Source organism: Phoca vitulina, unplaced genomic scaffold (genome assembly GCF_004348235.1).
Source record: "Phoca vitulina isolate PV1807 unplaced genomic scaffold, GSC_HSeal_1.0 scaffold26, whole genome shotgun sequence".
NCBI classification, from domain to species: Eukaryota; Metazoa; Chordata; class Mammalia; order Carnivora; family Phocidae; genus Phoca; species Phoca vitulina.
This window is the reverse complement of record NW_022589729.1, coordinates 18,901,291-18,918,483: the sequence shown is the minus strand read 5'-3', so window position 1 is coordinate 18,918,483 and position 17,193 is coordinate 18,901,291. Positions and strand designations below refer to the sequence as shown.

The following is a 17,193-nucleotide window of genomic DNA, read 5'->3' as shown; positions in this document are numbered from 1 at the left end:
CTCCTGACCCCTCCCATCTGCCAGGCCCCACTCTCATCCCTTGGGCCACACCTGGCGGCTCTGGGGCCCCCACCCATCCCCAGGCAGCAGGAAAAGGGGAAGTGGGTCTGGGAGGAGCCCCCAGGAAATGAGCTGTGACTCCAGGGCTGGGTTCACACGGCGCGGTGTGGTGGCCCAGGGCTCTCTGCTGATCCCAGCGGGTCACAGGCACATCCTGCCCAGGCCTTTCTCAGTGCCGTGCTAGCCTCAGAGGCCAGCGTGTGAGTCACCACTGTAAGGCTGTCCTGGCCTCTCCCCCTTTCCCCAGACTGGGGGTGGCAGTGTTGACCTGGGGTCAATCAGAGGTCAGGATAACCACAGGGGAGGGGGGACAGGGGCCAGAGGGGTTTCTGGGCACTTTTCTGACTGTGGGCAGAGTTAGTTCTCTGGGCTGCAGCTGGGCCCTGGCCATCCACCCACCTGCTCTGTTTTAACAATTAAGGCCTTGCAAATGTATGCCAAACAGCACACACGTCTTCCATCCGTGCCCTGGTTTCAGAGGCTCTGGCCTCTGGGTCTCCCAGTCTCTGCTCGCCGTGAACTTGCCTTCTGGCCTGTGTAGAATAATTTGCTCTGTGGCTCTGTCCTCCATCAGGATCCAGCTGCTGGAGCCGGAGCTTAGAGCTTGGAGCTTGGAGCCTCGAGTCCTTGAGGCCCAAACCACTCCAGCAGGGGACCGGCTAACTCTGGAGGGGTGTAGGCACCCCATCCCCAGACTCCAGCCAGCTGCCTTCTCTCCCACCTCCTTTCTCCCTTAGCTCCATCCTCACACTGCGCCCCTCCCCCCGACAGCCACACTTGGTAGGGTGCGCCGTCTCTGCCCTTCAGCTGGAGATCATGTTTGGCTAGAGACTTACGGGTGCCCAGGATACCTTTTCAGTATTTATTCAAAGTGGATTTAGCAGAGAGGACAAGCGCTTGGTGGGGGTGGGCACAGAAGACCTCTGGCTTTCCCAATCAGTGTGTGCTCCCCACTGAGCAGAGCAAAAACCCTGCGGTCTGCCAACCCCACCATCTTGTCACTAGAGCAGACTTGACCATGAGGAGAGCTCACCTGTACCCTAAAAGGGCTTGTCAAATGGTTTCTCCTACACACGTCTTGTTGTATTTCCAGAGGTGGTCTGGGCACCTGCCAACCAGCCCACTCCCTCCTCCAGTTTTGGCTACAAAAGTCCCTGGGGGCCATCTTGTCCAACCTCTTCTCCCAGAATCCATCCCTGTCAGCCCCCTTCTGGTTACAAACCAATGGAGTGTGTGTGTGTGTGTGTGTGTGTGTGGTGGGTGTGGTGGGTGTGTGTATGTATGGGGAATGTGGGGGGGGCTATATGGTGTGCATGTCTGTGTGTGTGTGTATGTGGGGTGTGTGTGTGTGTGGTGGGAACATGTGTGTGGTGTGTGGGTGCTTAGATGTTCTCAGACAAACCTGGAGCGAAGACTTTCCAACACCTCTCTTTCTAGGACCTCACTTCCTCGTGCCCAGCTCAGAAGCCTCTGTAGAAGCCAGTGTGGCGCATTTGCCCTCCGTGGGTCCTGGGGGTCCGGGTGGGGAGAAGACCCGGTCCCTCCTCTCATTCCATGCTCTTTCACTTCCTTTCCCTGAGAACTTCACAAATTGCTTCCCCAGCTCAGGGGAGGGTCCTGGGGACCCCCACTCACAACTCACAGCCCTCCGTTCCCCTTCCCCCAGCAGGGTCAGAGCAAGGCCTCACCCTTCCCCAGCCCCTCCCCCCTGCCCCCCTATCCCCCACAGGAGGGGCAGGCCGCCCCTTGAAGAGCCAGGAATTTTGTGTTTAATTATGGAGCAGGCACTTGGCAAGGAGGCAGCTCCCAGCAGGCCGTGCGGCGGCGACTCGGCCCCCTGGCTAATGAGACGGTGCTCCACCAGCTGACGGAGGCAGGCTCTGTGATCATTGCTGTGGGGGCTATTGCTTTCCCATGCAATCAAGAGCAACGTCCTTCCTCTTTTTCTCTCTCTTTAATCTGCCTAACTGGGAGAAACGGAGTTCTGGTCTCTCCTAACGTGTTATACCAACCCGGCCATACCATTCAATGGCACCGGGATCCGTTCAAATGTCTCTACTGCATATGATGTTATGGGTGTTCACAGACCCCCCGAAGCCCTGCGTGGACTCCCCCCCACCCAGCTGCTCAGGGGTATGAAGTTCTCCACGTGTAGGAGGCCTGAACCCAGACGGAGATACCTGAGGGTAGGAACTGTGCCTGTCACCTTGACCACCGGATAAACAGTGCTTAATTAGTGTTTACTGAAGGAAGGAAAGAAGGAAGCAAGGGACGCAGGGAGGGAGGGCATGACCCCTGCCTTTAAGAAGTTCAGAATCTAATTAGTTCAACAAGAAACACAACCTAAAGATTTTAAATAACAGCTCAGGAGAAGAGTCCACCAGTAGCTGGATCCATTGCGCTTACCGGGCAAATTATTACAGACACGGGACAGAAGGCCGCTGGTGCTATGGGCGCTGGGGTGGTGGGGAGGGTCAGCTGGGTGGCAGTGGTGGGGGCCTTGGAGCCCTTCGGGAAGATGTCGTCAAGGTGTACACCATGCTCCTGTTGCCAGCCTTGTTTGCTTTCTCTGCGGGGCAGTGGGATCGGGACAGATGGGCTGGGAGGCTGGTGCCATCCACAGGCTCCTGCGGCCCCCCGCCCCTGCCCCGGCCCAGCCCACCGGCTCAGCAGTCACCAGTTCTCCCAGTCACCCCCCAGCCTGCCGCATGCGGGCTTCTGCCCCAATCCCGCTTCCAGAACTGCCCTCATTAGGGTCAGTGATCCAGGCTGACCCACCACCTCCGTTTGCCTGGGGCTTCCAATTCCAGAACTGAGAGACTCCCAGGCAAACTGGGATAATTGGTTACCCCACCAATGGATTCCTCGTTGCCAAATTCCATGATGCCTCTCAGTCCTTAACCATCTTGACCTCCAGGCTCCTCCTGATACCCCGTTCCTCCTCGATACCCTCTCTCCTCCTGGCTCTGTCCTAACTCCAGGCGTGCACATTCTTCTCCTTTGTCAGCCGTTTCCTCTGCCAATTCTGTCCTGCCATTTGGGTTCTCCAGACCTATTATATGCTAGGTACTAGGGATATAAAGACTAAAGATGTGGCGTCTGGTCTTGGGAAAGCCCAGTAAAGAAGAAAGACATGGATCCCCCATGTACTGGGAGACACGCAGTGAGAGTTCTTCACACTAAGGAGTGATCAAGCCTGATCAAGCCTTACAAGACTGTGAGGTATTGACTCCTGAACAGGGTTTTGAAGAACGAACAGGAGTTTACCAGGTAACAGGTGAAAGGAAGAATTCTCTCCAGTTGGTGGGAATGACATGCTCAAAGGCATGAAGCAGTGAAGTGCGGAGGTGCGTGCAAGGGGAGTGCACAGAGTTCATGTGGCCCGGCACGTACCAATGATGGGGGCGGGGGGGGGCTACAAAGTGAGCTGATGAGGGAGGCAGAAGCCAGCCACATGGGGCTTCCTATGCCATGCCTCTTGGAGCAAGTCCATGAATGAGCTTCGAGAGGTCCATAGCTCCCAAAAATGAATGGAAAACGCCAGGCATGTATATTTTTGATTCTAGGAAGGGAATCCCTCAGCTTTCTTCAGATTCTGAAGGAGGGGACCCAAGGCCCACCGTTGGGGAGTCATGAGAAGGAGCAGCTGGGCAGAGGAGCCCTTTGTCAAATTTTCATTTCAGATTAAGATCTCTCTGGTAGCTGACCAAAGGGAGGATGATGAGGTACGGAAGCCAGAAGCCAGTTTGCCAGGGAGGCCCGCACGGTCTGAGCTTCAGGCCTCTTCCCTGGCCCTGAGCAAAGTCTCCTCAAGGCGATCTGCCACCCCCATAAGCACCTGTTCCAGGCCGATCCAACAGACCTCCCCAACATTTCCAGATGTTTCCACCAACATGTTCTGCAGGCCCCTCACAGTCCACCTGGCCGCAGCTGAAGCCAGCATCGGCACCTGGCACGTGGTAGATACAAGGAAATGTTTTCAAACTGAATTGAGGTCCACCTCTACAATGAGCTCATGAGCTGGATTTTAGGGTCTTTCTGGGGATCAGCCAGCTTTCTTTTACCCAGAAGTTTCAAAATTCTTAAGCTTTTCTGAAAAGATAACCTGTAGTTCCTATCCTTATTTAGCAATTGAAAGGAATTTCTTTATTATAATACAAGCCCATTCTGTAATACACATGCTGAGCATGTCTTCGACCCCATCTACAGGTGAGCAAACTGAGGCCCAGGGCTAACAAATGGACTTAGGAAGCCCAGATGAACCAACTCTCTTTTCTTCCCCTCCCTGCGTGGGGACCCCCTCCCTGCATGGGGACCCTCTCCCCATAGTGACCTAATGCTAGCCAGTTGTTGCCTGCATGCTCACCCCAGTGGCTGGTCCGGTCATGTTGCTACGGGCCACTTTCCCATTTTCCCTGCTTTGTGGGATGGTTTCGTCGCCATGGCAATGCAGGTTGTGTCTGTGTGTGTCTGTGGTGTGTTTGGGAGGCGCTGCTGGACTCAGGGGTGGGGCTCTAATTGGTTTGATGGTTGCTAGGGTCAACAGGGCTGTGATTGGCTTACTCTGTTTATGTGCCCACCCTCTCCTGGAACCCTCTGGGGATGTAGATTTTGCTCCATCTGAAGTCTGGAGCGGTTGTACACAGCGCGCGCACGCGTGTGTGTGTGTGCGTATTCACACATGCACAAGGACATGCATGCCTGTACATTTAGCACAAGCAGTGAGGGGACGATGTGATGCTCGGCGCAGTGACAAAGTGGCAACTTTTGGGCTCTGTCGTGGAATCACACTGGAACCAGGTAAATGACATTTGTCTCCTAATCGTCCCCACTCTCCAGAAGTCACTGGGAAACAATGGCCCGGATTTATTCAGAGGAGGAGGAAGAATTGGCTGGGTCCAGCCACGTCCTGCTGTCCTGACTGACTAGCACGCTTGGAAGGAGCTAGGCCACTGGGGTTTGGTCCATGGGCTAAGGTCCCTGCCGCCAATCTCGCTCCCGAGGTTCTTGGGGAGAGCGTCCCTGTGTTCTTACTTCGTTTCTCATTTCTCGGGTCTTCACTTGTCTCCTAAGAACCCTAAGAAGGTCTCTTTGGCCAAACACTAATGATCTCATATGCATGCAGATCTTTTTAGAGTTTACAAAGTACCTTCATATTCACCCTCTCATTGAACCCTCCTGAGATGCCTCTCACATCATTCCCATTTTTCAGAGGAGGAAAACGGAGGCCCAGATCAATGAAATGGACTCTTGCACCTTAGGGGCAGAGTCAGGTCTCTGGGAGTCCCAAGTGTCCCCGCAGTGCTTTCGAAGACTGCGCTGCCTGTGTGTGGACAGGGCCAGAAGGGAGGGGAGCCTGCAGCAATATGCAGAAAGGAGATTCTCTGTTGGCTGAACTCTCCCTGTCTGGATGCTGTGCCGCCCCGGGGAAAGTGGGGCGGGCTTGAACTTTGGTTTTTCAGAAGCTATTTGAATGCACTGCCCACACAGTCTGTGAGGGAGAGCTGTTTCCAGCTTCCCCACTCAGCCCTTGGGCACCCGCGGATGCCTGTCCTATCTGCAGGGCAGTGGCATGTCATTGGCAGCAAGGATTGGAGCGGGGGAGTGGTCTGGGCTGCGGCTGGGCCCCCGTTGTCATCCTGCCAGCACTGCCCTGGCGACCATTTAAGCTAGCAGAGGGGAAGGGGTCTGCAGAGCCTATAGGGGAGGGGCCCTGGAAGCCGGTGTGCCAGGGGACATCCCTAGCTGAGAGTCTCTTGTCAGACCCTCTGCAAGGAGGCTGTTATAGAGCAGAGAAGAGAAACAAGCATTGATTGGGCGCCAAGTTTACATCACATTGGAACCTCACAACAGCCCCAAGAGAAAGGGACTATTGCTATCTCCACGTTACAGACTGGAAAATCAGAGAGGTCACAGACTATGTGGCTGTAAAGCCCAAGGTCTTGCTCGGTGGGGCAGGAGGGCAGGAGTCCTTCCTTAGTGGAGGACCAGGTAGGGCTGCTTCTACTAAGCTGGGCTCCTTGAGAGATATATGGAAAGAAAATCGGCATGGGAGGCACGGCGAGGGACACCAAATGGTTTTGCAGGGAATTTTTAGAAGGGCACAGACAGGGAGCAGAAAAATTAGGATGGCCCAAAGAGCACACACACGTAGGCTCCCTATCCAGCTAGCAAGCTCTGCCCACATGGCCATGTTCGCTCTTCCCTCGTTCCCTTCTTCTAACTGCCCATCTGCTCATGCCCTTCCCTGGGGCTGCCGAGGTTCTGCAAACCATTCCCTGGGTTCCATATAGACACCCATCTGCAGTCCATCCCCTTCTCCCAACCCCAAGGAACATGACAAATGCCTTCAAAACTGAACATTTCAGATTGTGAAACTCAATCCCATGTCAGGGAGTGGGGGGTTGGGGGGCATGATATGACAATCTCTGAGCAGACAGCTGGCCCTACATTGCTTAAGCTGTCACCTCTCCTCTGTGAAGTTGTCCCTGAGTCTTTGGGCACAGTTTCCTCCCCTGCCCCAGTCCCTATTGCTTTGCTGTATGACTGTTTCTCTGCATATCTCTTCCCTACTGGATGGGGAGCTACATGAGAATAAGGACTGAGACTTAAGTCCCAAAGATCAAGGACAATCGGTGGCACGTATAGATCCTCAACAAATGCTTGTGGCAAGGACAAACAACGGTAATTACATCTACTATTTATTGAATTCCTATTATGAGTTAAGCCTATGCTTTGGCATACATTATCTTTAATATATACAACAACCACACAAGATGAATTTTAGTATCTTTGTATTACAGATTGCAAAACTGGGCTCTGAAAGGTTAAGTCATTTGCCCAAGGTCACACAACAAATAAAAGGAGGTTCTATGAATCAAAGCATCCCTAAGAAGTTTCCACCTTGGTCTATCACTCCAGAGGTTGCTCCCTTATCTTCCAGATTCAAACAGACACAAAGTTCCGTGATCCTGGCTCCAAACTATCTCTCGAGTCAGTCCCCTCCCCTTTCCCTGCTGCCACTGCTCCAGCCTAAGCCTGCATCATCCTTCGCTGGGAGCAACCTGCAAACTGGGGTTCCCGTCTCCAGATGTGCCCCACCCTCAATCCTCCTCTTGGCTGGGGGATCATCCTACACCACAGACCTGGTGATTTCTCTTTCCCCTGAAATGTTCCACACTGCCCTGTAGTTTCCAGATAGAGCAAATGTTAGAAGGCTCTTCAGAACCCAACCCCTGCCTCCCTCTGTGTGTCACCTCCGGTCCCAGCCTCTCTAAGCTCTGGCCTCTCATCCCTGAATTCTGCATAGGTATTACCTACGCTTCCTGGGAAAACAGAAACCCTTTCCTGCCCTCTACTGTCCTCTCATCTGGAGACCCTCAGCGCAAGCAGCAGAAGGCAGCCCCAGGTCTAAGCTGGGTCCTACAACATCCCGACTCTTGTTCCCTGTCCCATTAGACCATGAGCTCCCGAGGGACTGTGTTCGGTCTATCCTTTGTGCCCAGCATCCTGGCTGTTGTTGGGCATATAAGACACGCTCAGGAAACTTGTGTTGAAACCTCTTGACCTCATCCATTCCCCTGGTTCCTTGAAACTCTACCCTTTGGCCCCGTTCTCTCGAATCCTCTAGTACCCACAGTTTCTTAGCCATAACCCTCTCCCCTACCCTCCCTGTCCCTTCCTGCCTCTGCCCGGTCTCTCTGCCTCCTGTGTTATTATCATACACGTGGATTATGGAGCCCGGCAGCCTACTATCCCCAAAGTCTGGAGGCTCTGGATCCATCCACTCTTTGCACCTCTTCAGCACTAGGCAGATTTCTTTTTCTAGAGGGCATGTGCCCAGGAAATCTGCATGCCCTGGCAGAGAAAACAGAGGTAGCAGAGTTGGGAGGCCCTTTGTAGGGTGCCCCTGCTGACTACCCACAAGTCACTCACCTGCAAGCGCCTGGGGTCTTCCTTCTTTCTGCATCTCCAGCCCTCCTGGAGTCTGGAGTGATCCCACGTTGTAGGCTGGATGCGGGCTTGTGGTGGAGGGCAGATGGTGGTCCTGAGAGATGGACCTCAGGCCCATGGCTTCCAGAAAGGAAACACATCCACACTGTGGACCACCCTCCTCAAGACACACTCTCCCACACACCATGAGGACCCTCAGACTGCAGAGGTCATGCCCACCGGCAAGGCAGAGGACACAGACCTCTTTAGTTTGGTGCCCATACGATCTGAGATACCACCCCCTCTCCTCACAGCCTTCAGGAGGAAGCAGGGCTGGGAGGGGCCCAGGTGGGGCCACTGTGCCCTTCACTGCTTCCCAGTCTTCTCGGATCTCTGAAGTTAGATGGCGTGGCCATTAGCCTGGGTCCTAATTGTGGTTTGCCACTAACTCTTTGTGGGACGTTGGGCTAGTCCGATCTCCTTCCTGGGCCTCAGTTTCCCTTTCTGTAAAGTGAAAGCTGGACCAGCGCTAGCTATTCTGTAAGGTTTCTTGGATGATTCTCAGTTGGCCTGTGGGGTTTAATTCCAAAAGGACAAACTGAATTACCCTTCAGGGTAGGAAGTGGGGGTGATGGCTAGTGGTGAAGCTTCATTGAAGCCCCAGAGAGGTGGGGTCAACCAGGTGGGAGCTTGGTCCCAAAAGGTAAGTGACAAGTCCCACTGGACAGGGCAGAGGGAGAACCCTAGGGCTACTGTTGCAAGAGCACTAAAGGCAAATATAGCCAACAGGACGGGCCTGTGGGCATTAGCTCCTGGGGTGCCCGGTGCTGGGATCCAGGATCAGACTCAGAAGGTGGGAAAGCTACCTTTAGAGAAAGGCCCTGTCAGCAAATCACCCCTGGTGGTCTGGCCCCAGTCCTGGGGTGCTCGGATCCAGAGGGGCTCATCGCCTAGTCAAGGCGCTCCGGGCCAGCCCCAGAGGGCCGGCAGAGGCCAGGCCTAGGAACTAAACCGGAAGAGGCACTTGGACCCTGGTTCCCAGAGTGGGAGAAAGGGGTGGGCACCTGGGCAGAGGAAGCCCTGGGGATTGGCAGCGGCTGTGGGCAGGGCGGGAGGGACGGGGGAGGAGTCAACTTGTACACGTGAAAAACTCTGGCGGGGGCCGGGTTTTTCCCTTCCTCCTCCTCCTCCTCCCCCTCCCTCCTCTTCCCCACCTTCCTCCACCCTCCCTTCCCCTCCCCTTCTCCCTCCTCCTCCTCCTCTTCCTCCTCCTCCTCCTCCTCCAGCTCAGGTTGCAGCTTCTCTGGGGAGCCGCTCACCTTTCCGGAGCAGGGGAAGCAGCCCCGAGCCCGGGCAGGGACCCCAGCAGGGCGCAGGGCACGGCGCCCAGGCCCGCGGCACCCCGGCTGTCGCGGGCGGGAGCCGGCGCGCCGCGGCCCCCAGGCCACGCGCGGTGAGTCCCGCGGGCGACGCGCAGTGTCCGGAGGGCTGGGCGGGCGGCGCGCCGGGGGAGGAAGGGGGCGGTCGGAGGAGGGGGCACCGCGGCGCCGGGTAAACCGAGCAAAGGTAAGCGGAGCGGCTCTTAAAGGCGCCGGTCTGCTTTTGCCCTGGGGCGGGAGGTTGGAGGGAAATGCCGGAGCGCCGCGGGGAGATCGGAGATCACGAGGCGTGCGGGCTCGGGTGCTGGGGGTGGGTGAGGCCCCGAGCAGGCCCCTCCCCAGTTCCAGGTGCGCCGGTTTGCCTTCGCAGATCCCCCCCCACCCCGGGGAGACTCCGCCGGGACTCCCTCCGGCCCCCGGGCTCCGGTCTGAACCCGAGGAAGCAAAGTTTTCCACCCAGGTTCAGACCAGGCGCTTTCCAATCGCCCTTCCTTCTGGGAAGGGCAAGGGTCGGGAGTCTCCGGTGACGGGAGAACCCGCGCGAGGGTGCGGCCAGATCGCGCCTTGAGGGGCTTTCTGGGCTCCGGTGAACTTTCCAGAGTGACAGGCTGGAGGGTGGGAGACCAGAGCCCTGGGGTGAAGGTGGAAGGACACGCGAAGCCCTGCAGGTTCCAGCGTGGGGGCGGTGGAGGCGGACTGGGGCCTCTGGGATTGCGGCCTCTCCTCTGACCCCCCCAGGAGACCGCAGGGGCCGCGGCCCCCACCCCGCAGCAGCGGGAGGCCAGGGGTTAATAGAGCGGTGGGGAAGGACGGCGGGTGGCCTGTTGCGCTGTGTGGCTTGAGGATTCTGCTGTATGGGGGCGGGGGAGCGGGGGGGGGGGGGGGGGGACAGGATCAGGAATCTGAAATCTGAAATCGGTCCGGGCTGGAGGCCTCTCTTCTCTCCCTGTTGGCGGCCGGAGTTGTCTGCAGGCCCCGTGGGCGTCGGGCTGTTGAGACAGTGACCGGTTTTCTGTGCTGTGGGGTCAGCACCCTCCTAGGCACCAGTGGCCTCTTTAATGCTCTGTGAACCCTTTCCTGACAGCAGGGGTAGGAAAGTTAGGGCTGTGTGAGGGGTGAGGGTCAGCGCCCCAGAATCTCATCCCCACCCCCAGCCCATCCCCTCTGCAGTTCCTCAGCTGCAGCCTGGGCACTGTGACTCACTGCCAGCGCCAGCTTGCCCACCCTGGCCAGGACCCTGGGAGAGATGCAGCATGTTCAGCTTGCCCCACCCCCCGCCCAGGACCCTGTGAGATGCAGGTGGCATTTTCCACTGGGCATGGGCACACAGCACATGGGGACACTGGGCTGGGGGACCAGAATCCTCGAGAATGCTGGGAGGACTGGCTGACAGGCTCGCCTGCCCGCAGAGATCCCCTACCTTTAGTCTAGCCTTGGGAGGGGGCTGGGACACATGGCTTAGGGCTGAGGGGAGGCAGGCTTGGTCCCAGGCAACAGTGACTTCTGGGTTTGGGTCTGCATCTTGAAGGTGGTCTGGAGAGAGGGGCACCTTGCCACAGCAAAGCTACTGGCTCAGATTACTCTGCCCCAGCCACCTCCTGTGCAGGATGAGCCTGTGAGGCTGACCTCCCCCAACCCCTGCAAACTCACCGTCCCGTTGGGTTCCTAGGACTCTCCCCACTGGCCACCCATGCCCCTCCAGGAGAATGGAGCTGTCATTCTTCCCATATGTATGGGGGTTTCCAGAGCCAGAGTGGACTCAGTAAGTTACATCTGAATTCTGAATGCCTGGGTGGTTACCAGTTATAGAATATCTGCTGGGTGCCCAGCAGTGTGTCCCACAGCTTCATAAAGTAGGCATTGCCGTCCCATTTTATAGGCAAGGAAACAGAGGCTCTGAGAGACCAGCTTTCCCCAAGTCTCATGTAAGTGGGATCCAGCCCACTTCCATCTGACCCTGAGCTCCCTGCTCACAGTCCCTGCCCCATCAGGGGAGATCCTGGCCCGCTCTGGAGTTCTCTGGTTCAACATCAGTCCTCAGGAGAAGGAAGGATGGGTGTGGTGCTCCGGGTAAGGAGGCTCTGGCTTGTTCTGTGCCAGGCAGAGCCAGGCTTCTCCGTGGGTCGCAGGAGAGGAGACACCAGATCCGAGGAACAAGTAGGTTCTTGGTCTGAGATCTCATGGGATCCAGCCGCCTGCCCGGGAAGCCACCCCCTGGGTCCCAGGGGACATGATGCTGCCTTTTGGGCTGCACTTGTTTTCTCTGTAGACCCAGACTCTGTCGTCTGCCGACATGCCCCATGCTATAGGGCAGAGCCTGGCTTGGTCTTCCCAGCTTCTACCCCAACCATGCCTCTTCTTTCTGGGGTCACCCTGTTTGGGATTTTCATCCAGCATCTCTATCCATCCCTCCCGATTCCTTTCCTTCCCTGAGTTTGAGACCTAAAGGGGAGGGCGAACCAGGGTCTTGTTGGAATCCAGGTCCAGAACGTACTAGCTGACCCTCCTCTCCCCAGCAGACTCCTGAGCTTCTCCGAGCCTCAGTTCCCTGATCTGTGAAATGGGAGTCATCGTAGGGTGGGTTGTTAGAGGAACTAAATGAAATAACACATAGTGCCTGGCATGTAGCAGATGCCCAATGATTAGCTGAATCGTGCATGGTTATTTGGGAAGGAAATTTCCCAGTTATGACACCATGCCTGGCTCTGGGGTAGAGAAAAAGGCCGGCTTTCCTAACCCCAGCAGGCTGGGCCCTGAGCATCTTTCCTGCTCTTCCAGCTCAGGGAGGAAGGGGTGGATAGAAACCTGCCAGGAGGGGACCAGGAATCTGTGCTGTGGGGACTCTGCCCTCTAGTTTCTAGCATGAGCGAGGTGGGCACTGGAAGCTGGAAAACCTGTAGCCTCCGGCTCCAAGGGGCCTCTGGCCAGGCCTCCTTGCCCTGGGGTAAGAAGACCCTTGCTTACTACTTAACTAATTGCAGTCCCTCTTCTGCCCTGTTGTCTGTGAGGGAGTGGCTGGCCTGGGTCCAAACTCACCTGATTAGCTTCACCTCGTTTGTTGGGAACAAGTCACATTTCTCTTTTGTAACCCCGTGTCCTGCCCTCACCTCTCCTCTCCCCGACCCTGGACCCTTTGCCTTTGCCCCACTGGCTTCAGCTGCTGAGTGGGCGCTTTGCCATTTCCAGGGGGTGGGAGCTCCCCAGCGTTAGGCTTGTCTTGTCCTGGTCCCCACAGCTGCATACATACCCCTAGAACCCAACTCTAAGGCCGGGGCTAACGGCAGTTCGGGCCGAGGGCCTGGGGCCCAGGATCACCATAGAGCTGGCGGCTGGGCCCGGCAGGAGCTGGCCAGTGGTGCTGGCGGATCAAGAAGAGGGAAAGCTGTAGGCACATCTCAGCCAGGACTGCTGTCTGAAGGAGAGCCCATCTGCTTCTGAAATCTTCACAGTTTCATCTGCAGGGGAGGAGGGATGGGGAGGCAAGTATGGGGTTTGGCTTGCAACCAGAAAGGGTCTTAAAGCTCCTTGCAGGCATGAGTGTCCCTGGTGAGACAGGGCACCCTGGGTAAGGAGACATTGGCCAGAACTTTTGGAGGGACGGTGGTGAGACCCTCTTTCTTGGAACGGTGGACCAGGGTCTCACCCTGTGCTCCCACCCCACCTACTGACATTAAATCAAGTCTTCCCTGGAATTGGCGGGGTGGGGACAGACGAGGCGACTCTATAATGTCCGCCTGGTGCATTCATTCATTCTTTACATGCGAGCGCCCGCCTTCTGTCCAGCATGGGGGGCGGTTTACCAACTTGGGGTTTGGCTCCAGTCCTGCCCCTGTGGCTGAGTGAGGGGCCTCGGGCGCAGGACCTTGCCCACCCAAGCCTCAGCTTCGTCAGTGAGAAAATGGGGAGAGTGGGAGTGTCACACGTGCCGTGGGGATGTCAATTAAGGCAGTGGCCACCGCGCTCCCAGCTTCTTGCCTCACCTCGTGTCATTAGCGACAGGCAGTAGCCCCCCGAGTCACTGGGCTGCACGCGGCAGTTCTCAGTAGCCTGGCTTCTGCTTGGTCCCTGTAGAAACCACGGCTTAGGCCTCAAAAGGGGGAAGGGAACTATTCTTAAAACGTTTCTACTCTCCCTCATGCCAAGGACCTTCTGCATTTTATTGTTATTGTGGTAAGTTCTGACAAAATTCCAGAATGATTTCTGTCTTTACACCCTTGCTTCCCTAAAGAAGCCTACCCTTCCTTTCCTTTGTGGGGCAGAGGGTGGCGGGGGGAGTCCCTTCAGGAACCAGGGCTGCTTCTCTCCTCCGGCCCCAGGCATCCAGCAAAGGATTCAGTGCCTGGAAGCAGGTAGGAGGTAGGTCCTGTGCCCTAGGGTATCACTCATAAAGTCAGCAGTGCTGGGTCTCCAGACCACCTCTGCAAGCAGGGCATGGGATGAGGCCAGACGAGGGGTCCCAGAGCCCCTCCCTGTTACTGGTCCGGAGCCCAGCTGGCGGTACCCCCCACTGTGGCTGGGCCGGGTGCCATGCTCTGGGCTGAGCCACAGCTCACGTTGCTTCTTCTCTAGGTAAGGTGGTCCTTGAGTGGGCTGCCGATTGCCCTGGTGACATCACCCCGTGGCGGGGGTGCTATCTCTGGGCAGCTCCTTGCAGTCCCCAAAGGAGCAAAGAGAGCATTGAAGTCACAGTCACAGGCCCTCAGTTCTGGTCCCAGCTCTGCCCCTTCAACCTGAGTGGCCTTGGGCAGGTCATTCCCCTTTCTGAGTCTTGCCTTTTTCGCCTGAAAAATGAGGGCACAGACCAAGGGATTTCTAAAGCTCCATCCAAGATGACGGGTTTGTGGTTCCAACTTTAAACAATCCTGCTGCTAAGGTGAACTGTGCTCTGAGACTCCGGGAGGGACCCTGCCCTCCGTTCTTTAAACTCTGGAGCACAGACAAGGGCCTCCCCCAGCCGAGGCCTGCGACGCCGGTCCCTGCCACGGCTCGGATGACTGAGGAAACCCTGGAAGGCCTCCCCACTGTCAGATAAGAGGAGAAAAAGAACCTCCCAAAGGAGTGGGTGCTGGATTCAAATGCCGTACAGACACTGGACGCTCAGGGGCAAGCCTCCGTGAGTGAGGGCTCAACCACCTCCAGCCCGTTCCAGTAGGGCACGCGAGCCAAGAATGGTCAGTACAGAAGAAAATAATATTCTGTGACGTTGAAAACGATATAAAATTCAGATTTTTGTGTCCATGAGTAAAAGTTGATTGGAAGACAGCCCCACTCACTTGTGTCCATCTTGTCTTCGGGCACTTTCTACAAGGGGTGGGGGGGAATCGTGTGATTGTGGCAGAGACCATATGACCCCCAAAGCCGAAAATATTGACTATCTGGCCTTTCACAGAACAAGTTTGCCAATCCCTGTTCGAGATAATTATAGTTCTCCCCAGGCTTGCACTAAAGAGTTTTGGAATCTCAATCTAAAAATACTTTCTTTTCATTTAAAAAGAAGTGTTACTTCTTTTAACATAAGCAGTGAGTGGCCATTATGGAAGTATCGGAGGATGCAAGTAAGCAAAAAGAAGGTATTAGAGTCACTCCCAGTTCCACCACCCAGACATAACTTCTGTTAGCAATTTATCTCGTATCTTTCTGGATCATAGGTAGAGTGTCTGTTTATAAGGGTGTGTCTATGGCACGTGAATATCTAGCACACGTGGAGCTTTGCGAGTTGCACACATCTGCCCTTCTCACTTAAAAACACATCTCCAACTATTTGCTCCCTCCGGCCCGGTGAGGTTTATTCTAGTTTGTCAACCTCCCCCCCCCCCCCCCCCCCCCCCCCCCCCCGGGGACATGTAGACAGCAGAGCAGGTAGTCAGTCGGACCTGCTCATTGCCACTCTGGGGCTTGCTGGGGCCAGAGCTCTGGGTATGGGAGTCATCAGCACGTGGCTGGCGGTCCCCACCACGGGAGTGCATGAGGTCACCAGGAAGAGCCTCAGAGGGGAAGAACAGAGGGCCAGAGAGGGAACTCTGGGGAGTGCCAGATTTGAGCGACAGGTAGAGGAAGTGAGTCTGGCAGATGGGGGAGGGAGAGGGAAGCAGGAGGAGAGCCTGGAGGCCAAGGGAAGGGAGACAGGGCATGGAGCCTAGGACAGTGCCCCCCCCCGCCCCCCCAGCAGGTACCTGTGGAATGAGTGAGTGACTAGGAGAAACCAGTAACTCCCCCGAGGAGCCTGACTGAGCTCAGGGCAGCAAGTGACACTGAAGGGGGGCATTTAGAGAACAGCTGAACAACGGTGAGGTGTTCAGAAGTTTCTCATAGGGGGCCTTGGAGGCAGGAGGAGCGGGAGGTGGTCCGGGCCAAGGGGGGTACCTGGACTCAGCCTGGTGGGAGGGAAGCCATGCTGAGCGTGAGGAGGCCAGCTTGCCCTAAAGGTTGGAAGACGGGGGTCCTGTTGGAATGTGGGCCAGACTGGAGGGGCCAGGCAGGGGGCTGCTGGGAGTGGAGTGGAGTATAAATAGGAATACAGTCTAGAGATGCTGGGAAAGCCTCCCCTCCTGCCCTCCCTGCTCCCGAGACTGAGAGGTCCCCAGGGATGCCAGTACTTGATGTTAACAAAGATCCCGTGACAGACCACCAAGAAAGCTGGGCCTCTTGCATGGATGAGGGAGAGCTAGAGGTGGGCAAACTTGATCCTCCTTATTTCTCCTCCATTTCCTTGTGTGGAAGATGGTGGGCACCAGCTTCTGCACTTAAGCAAATGGAGAGGAGAAAGGTGTGAGCTGTTTCCTTTGGGACTGAAGGAAGACCTCAGAAAAGGTTCCAGACTTTGGGATTTTGAAAATGCTGGGCAAGGTGGCTGAGGGACCTTCCTCAAGGGTCTTTAATGGAGCCTGCTAAAAGGAGCAGGGAAAGGGTCTCCTCAGCCTGGGAGGGGAGGCGGGCCTTGTCTGGAGGCAGGGTGATGTGGGGATGGGTCTTGCCTTTACTGCTCCTTGCTGCAGCCTCTGATCTGGAATGTTCTGCACAGCCAGGACCGGAGCTGGCCAAAGGGCGCCTTTTTCCATCTTAGCACTTGCAAATCCAGAGCCTCTCCAAGGACTGCAGACCAGACTTAGCTGGGTCTCAAAAAGGGTCAGAAAGAAAAAGCAGAAGATGACGTATGGGCCTCTGTTCCTTGAGCCTTAGGAAGCCAAGGAGGGCAACAGTATCAGCAGGGCTGATATGGGGCTAGAAGTGGGCAGTCAGGGGGTCAGGAAGGGTCATCTGTAGGGGTCAAGGCCAAGGTGTGACCAGGGTAGTGCACCTGACCTGTGAGGCCCTGGGAATCTGCCCCAGAGGGATGGGAACACATGAGGAAGGCCCCAGGGCCCTGTCAAACCCCTTCCTGACAAGCCCCGTGGGCCTCAACTCAATGGTGTTTGGTGGGAACCTAGCATTAAGACTTTCCCCATCCCCAGTCCATCCCTCGCTGTGGGTCATCTGCTCAAGCAGAGACCTCCACAGCCCTCGCTGAGGGAGTCACTGTCCGGCAGGCAGCTTACCCCTGTGCCTCGGTGGTTCCCCTTCTCCCCACCCCGCGACTGCCATCCGAGCCAAGAGCCGGCCAGAGAAGGCAGGTTAGGTTACAGCTGAGGCTTCGAGTCCAGTGGGCAACTGACTGTCTCCTGGCTTCTCTCTTGTCTCCAAATAGCCCCTAGAACTCAGAACTCACAGCTGATCATTTGAGGGTTCGCTCAGTGCCAGGCCCTGGGGGTGTAATGATGAGTCAGACCCAGTCCTCGCTCTTAACGTGCTCACAGGCAAACCAGGGAAGCAGACAAATGAACAG

At 56.4% G+C, this 17,193-nt stretch overlaps 1 protein-coding gene across 3 annotated transcripts in view; it reads left to right on the top strand.

The window, feature by feature from the left end:
• Window positions 1-4,844: 4,844 nt before the first annotated feature.
• Window positions 4,845-17,193, top strand: part of CDK18 (cyclin dependent kinase 18) — a 30,732-nt gene continuing 18,383 nt past the window's right edge. Inside the window, exon 1 of one of the 3 annotated variants that reach the window (XM_032422365.1) lies at window positions 4,845-4,860. The gene's annotated coding sequence lies outside the window, so the exon portion shown is untranslated. Of the gene's footprint in view, window positions 4,861-9,235; window positions 9,446-9,506; window positions 9,559-17,193 lie in introns of those variants that run through there. The other 2 variants (XM_032422363.1, XM_032422362.1) reach the window with 2 other exon arrangements.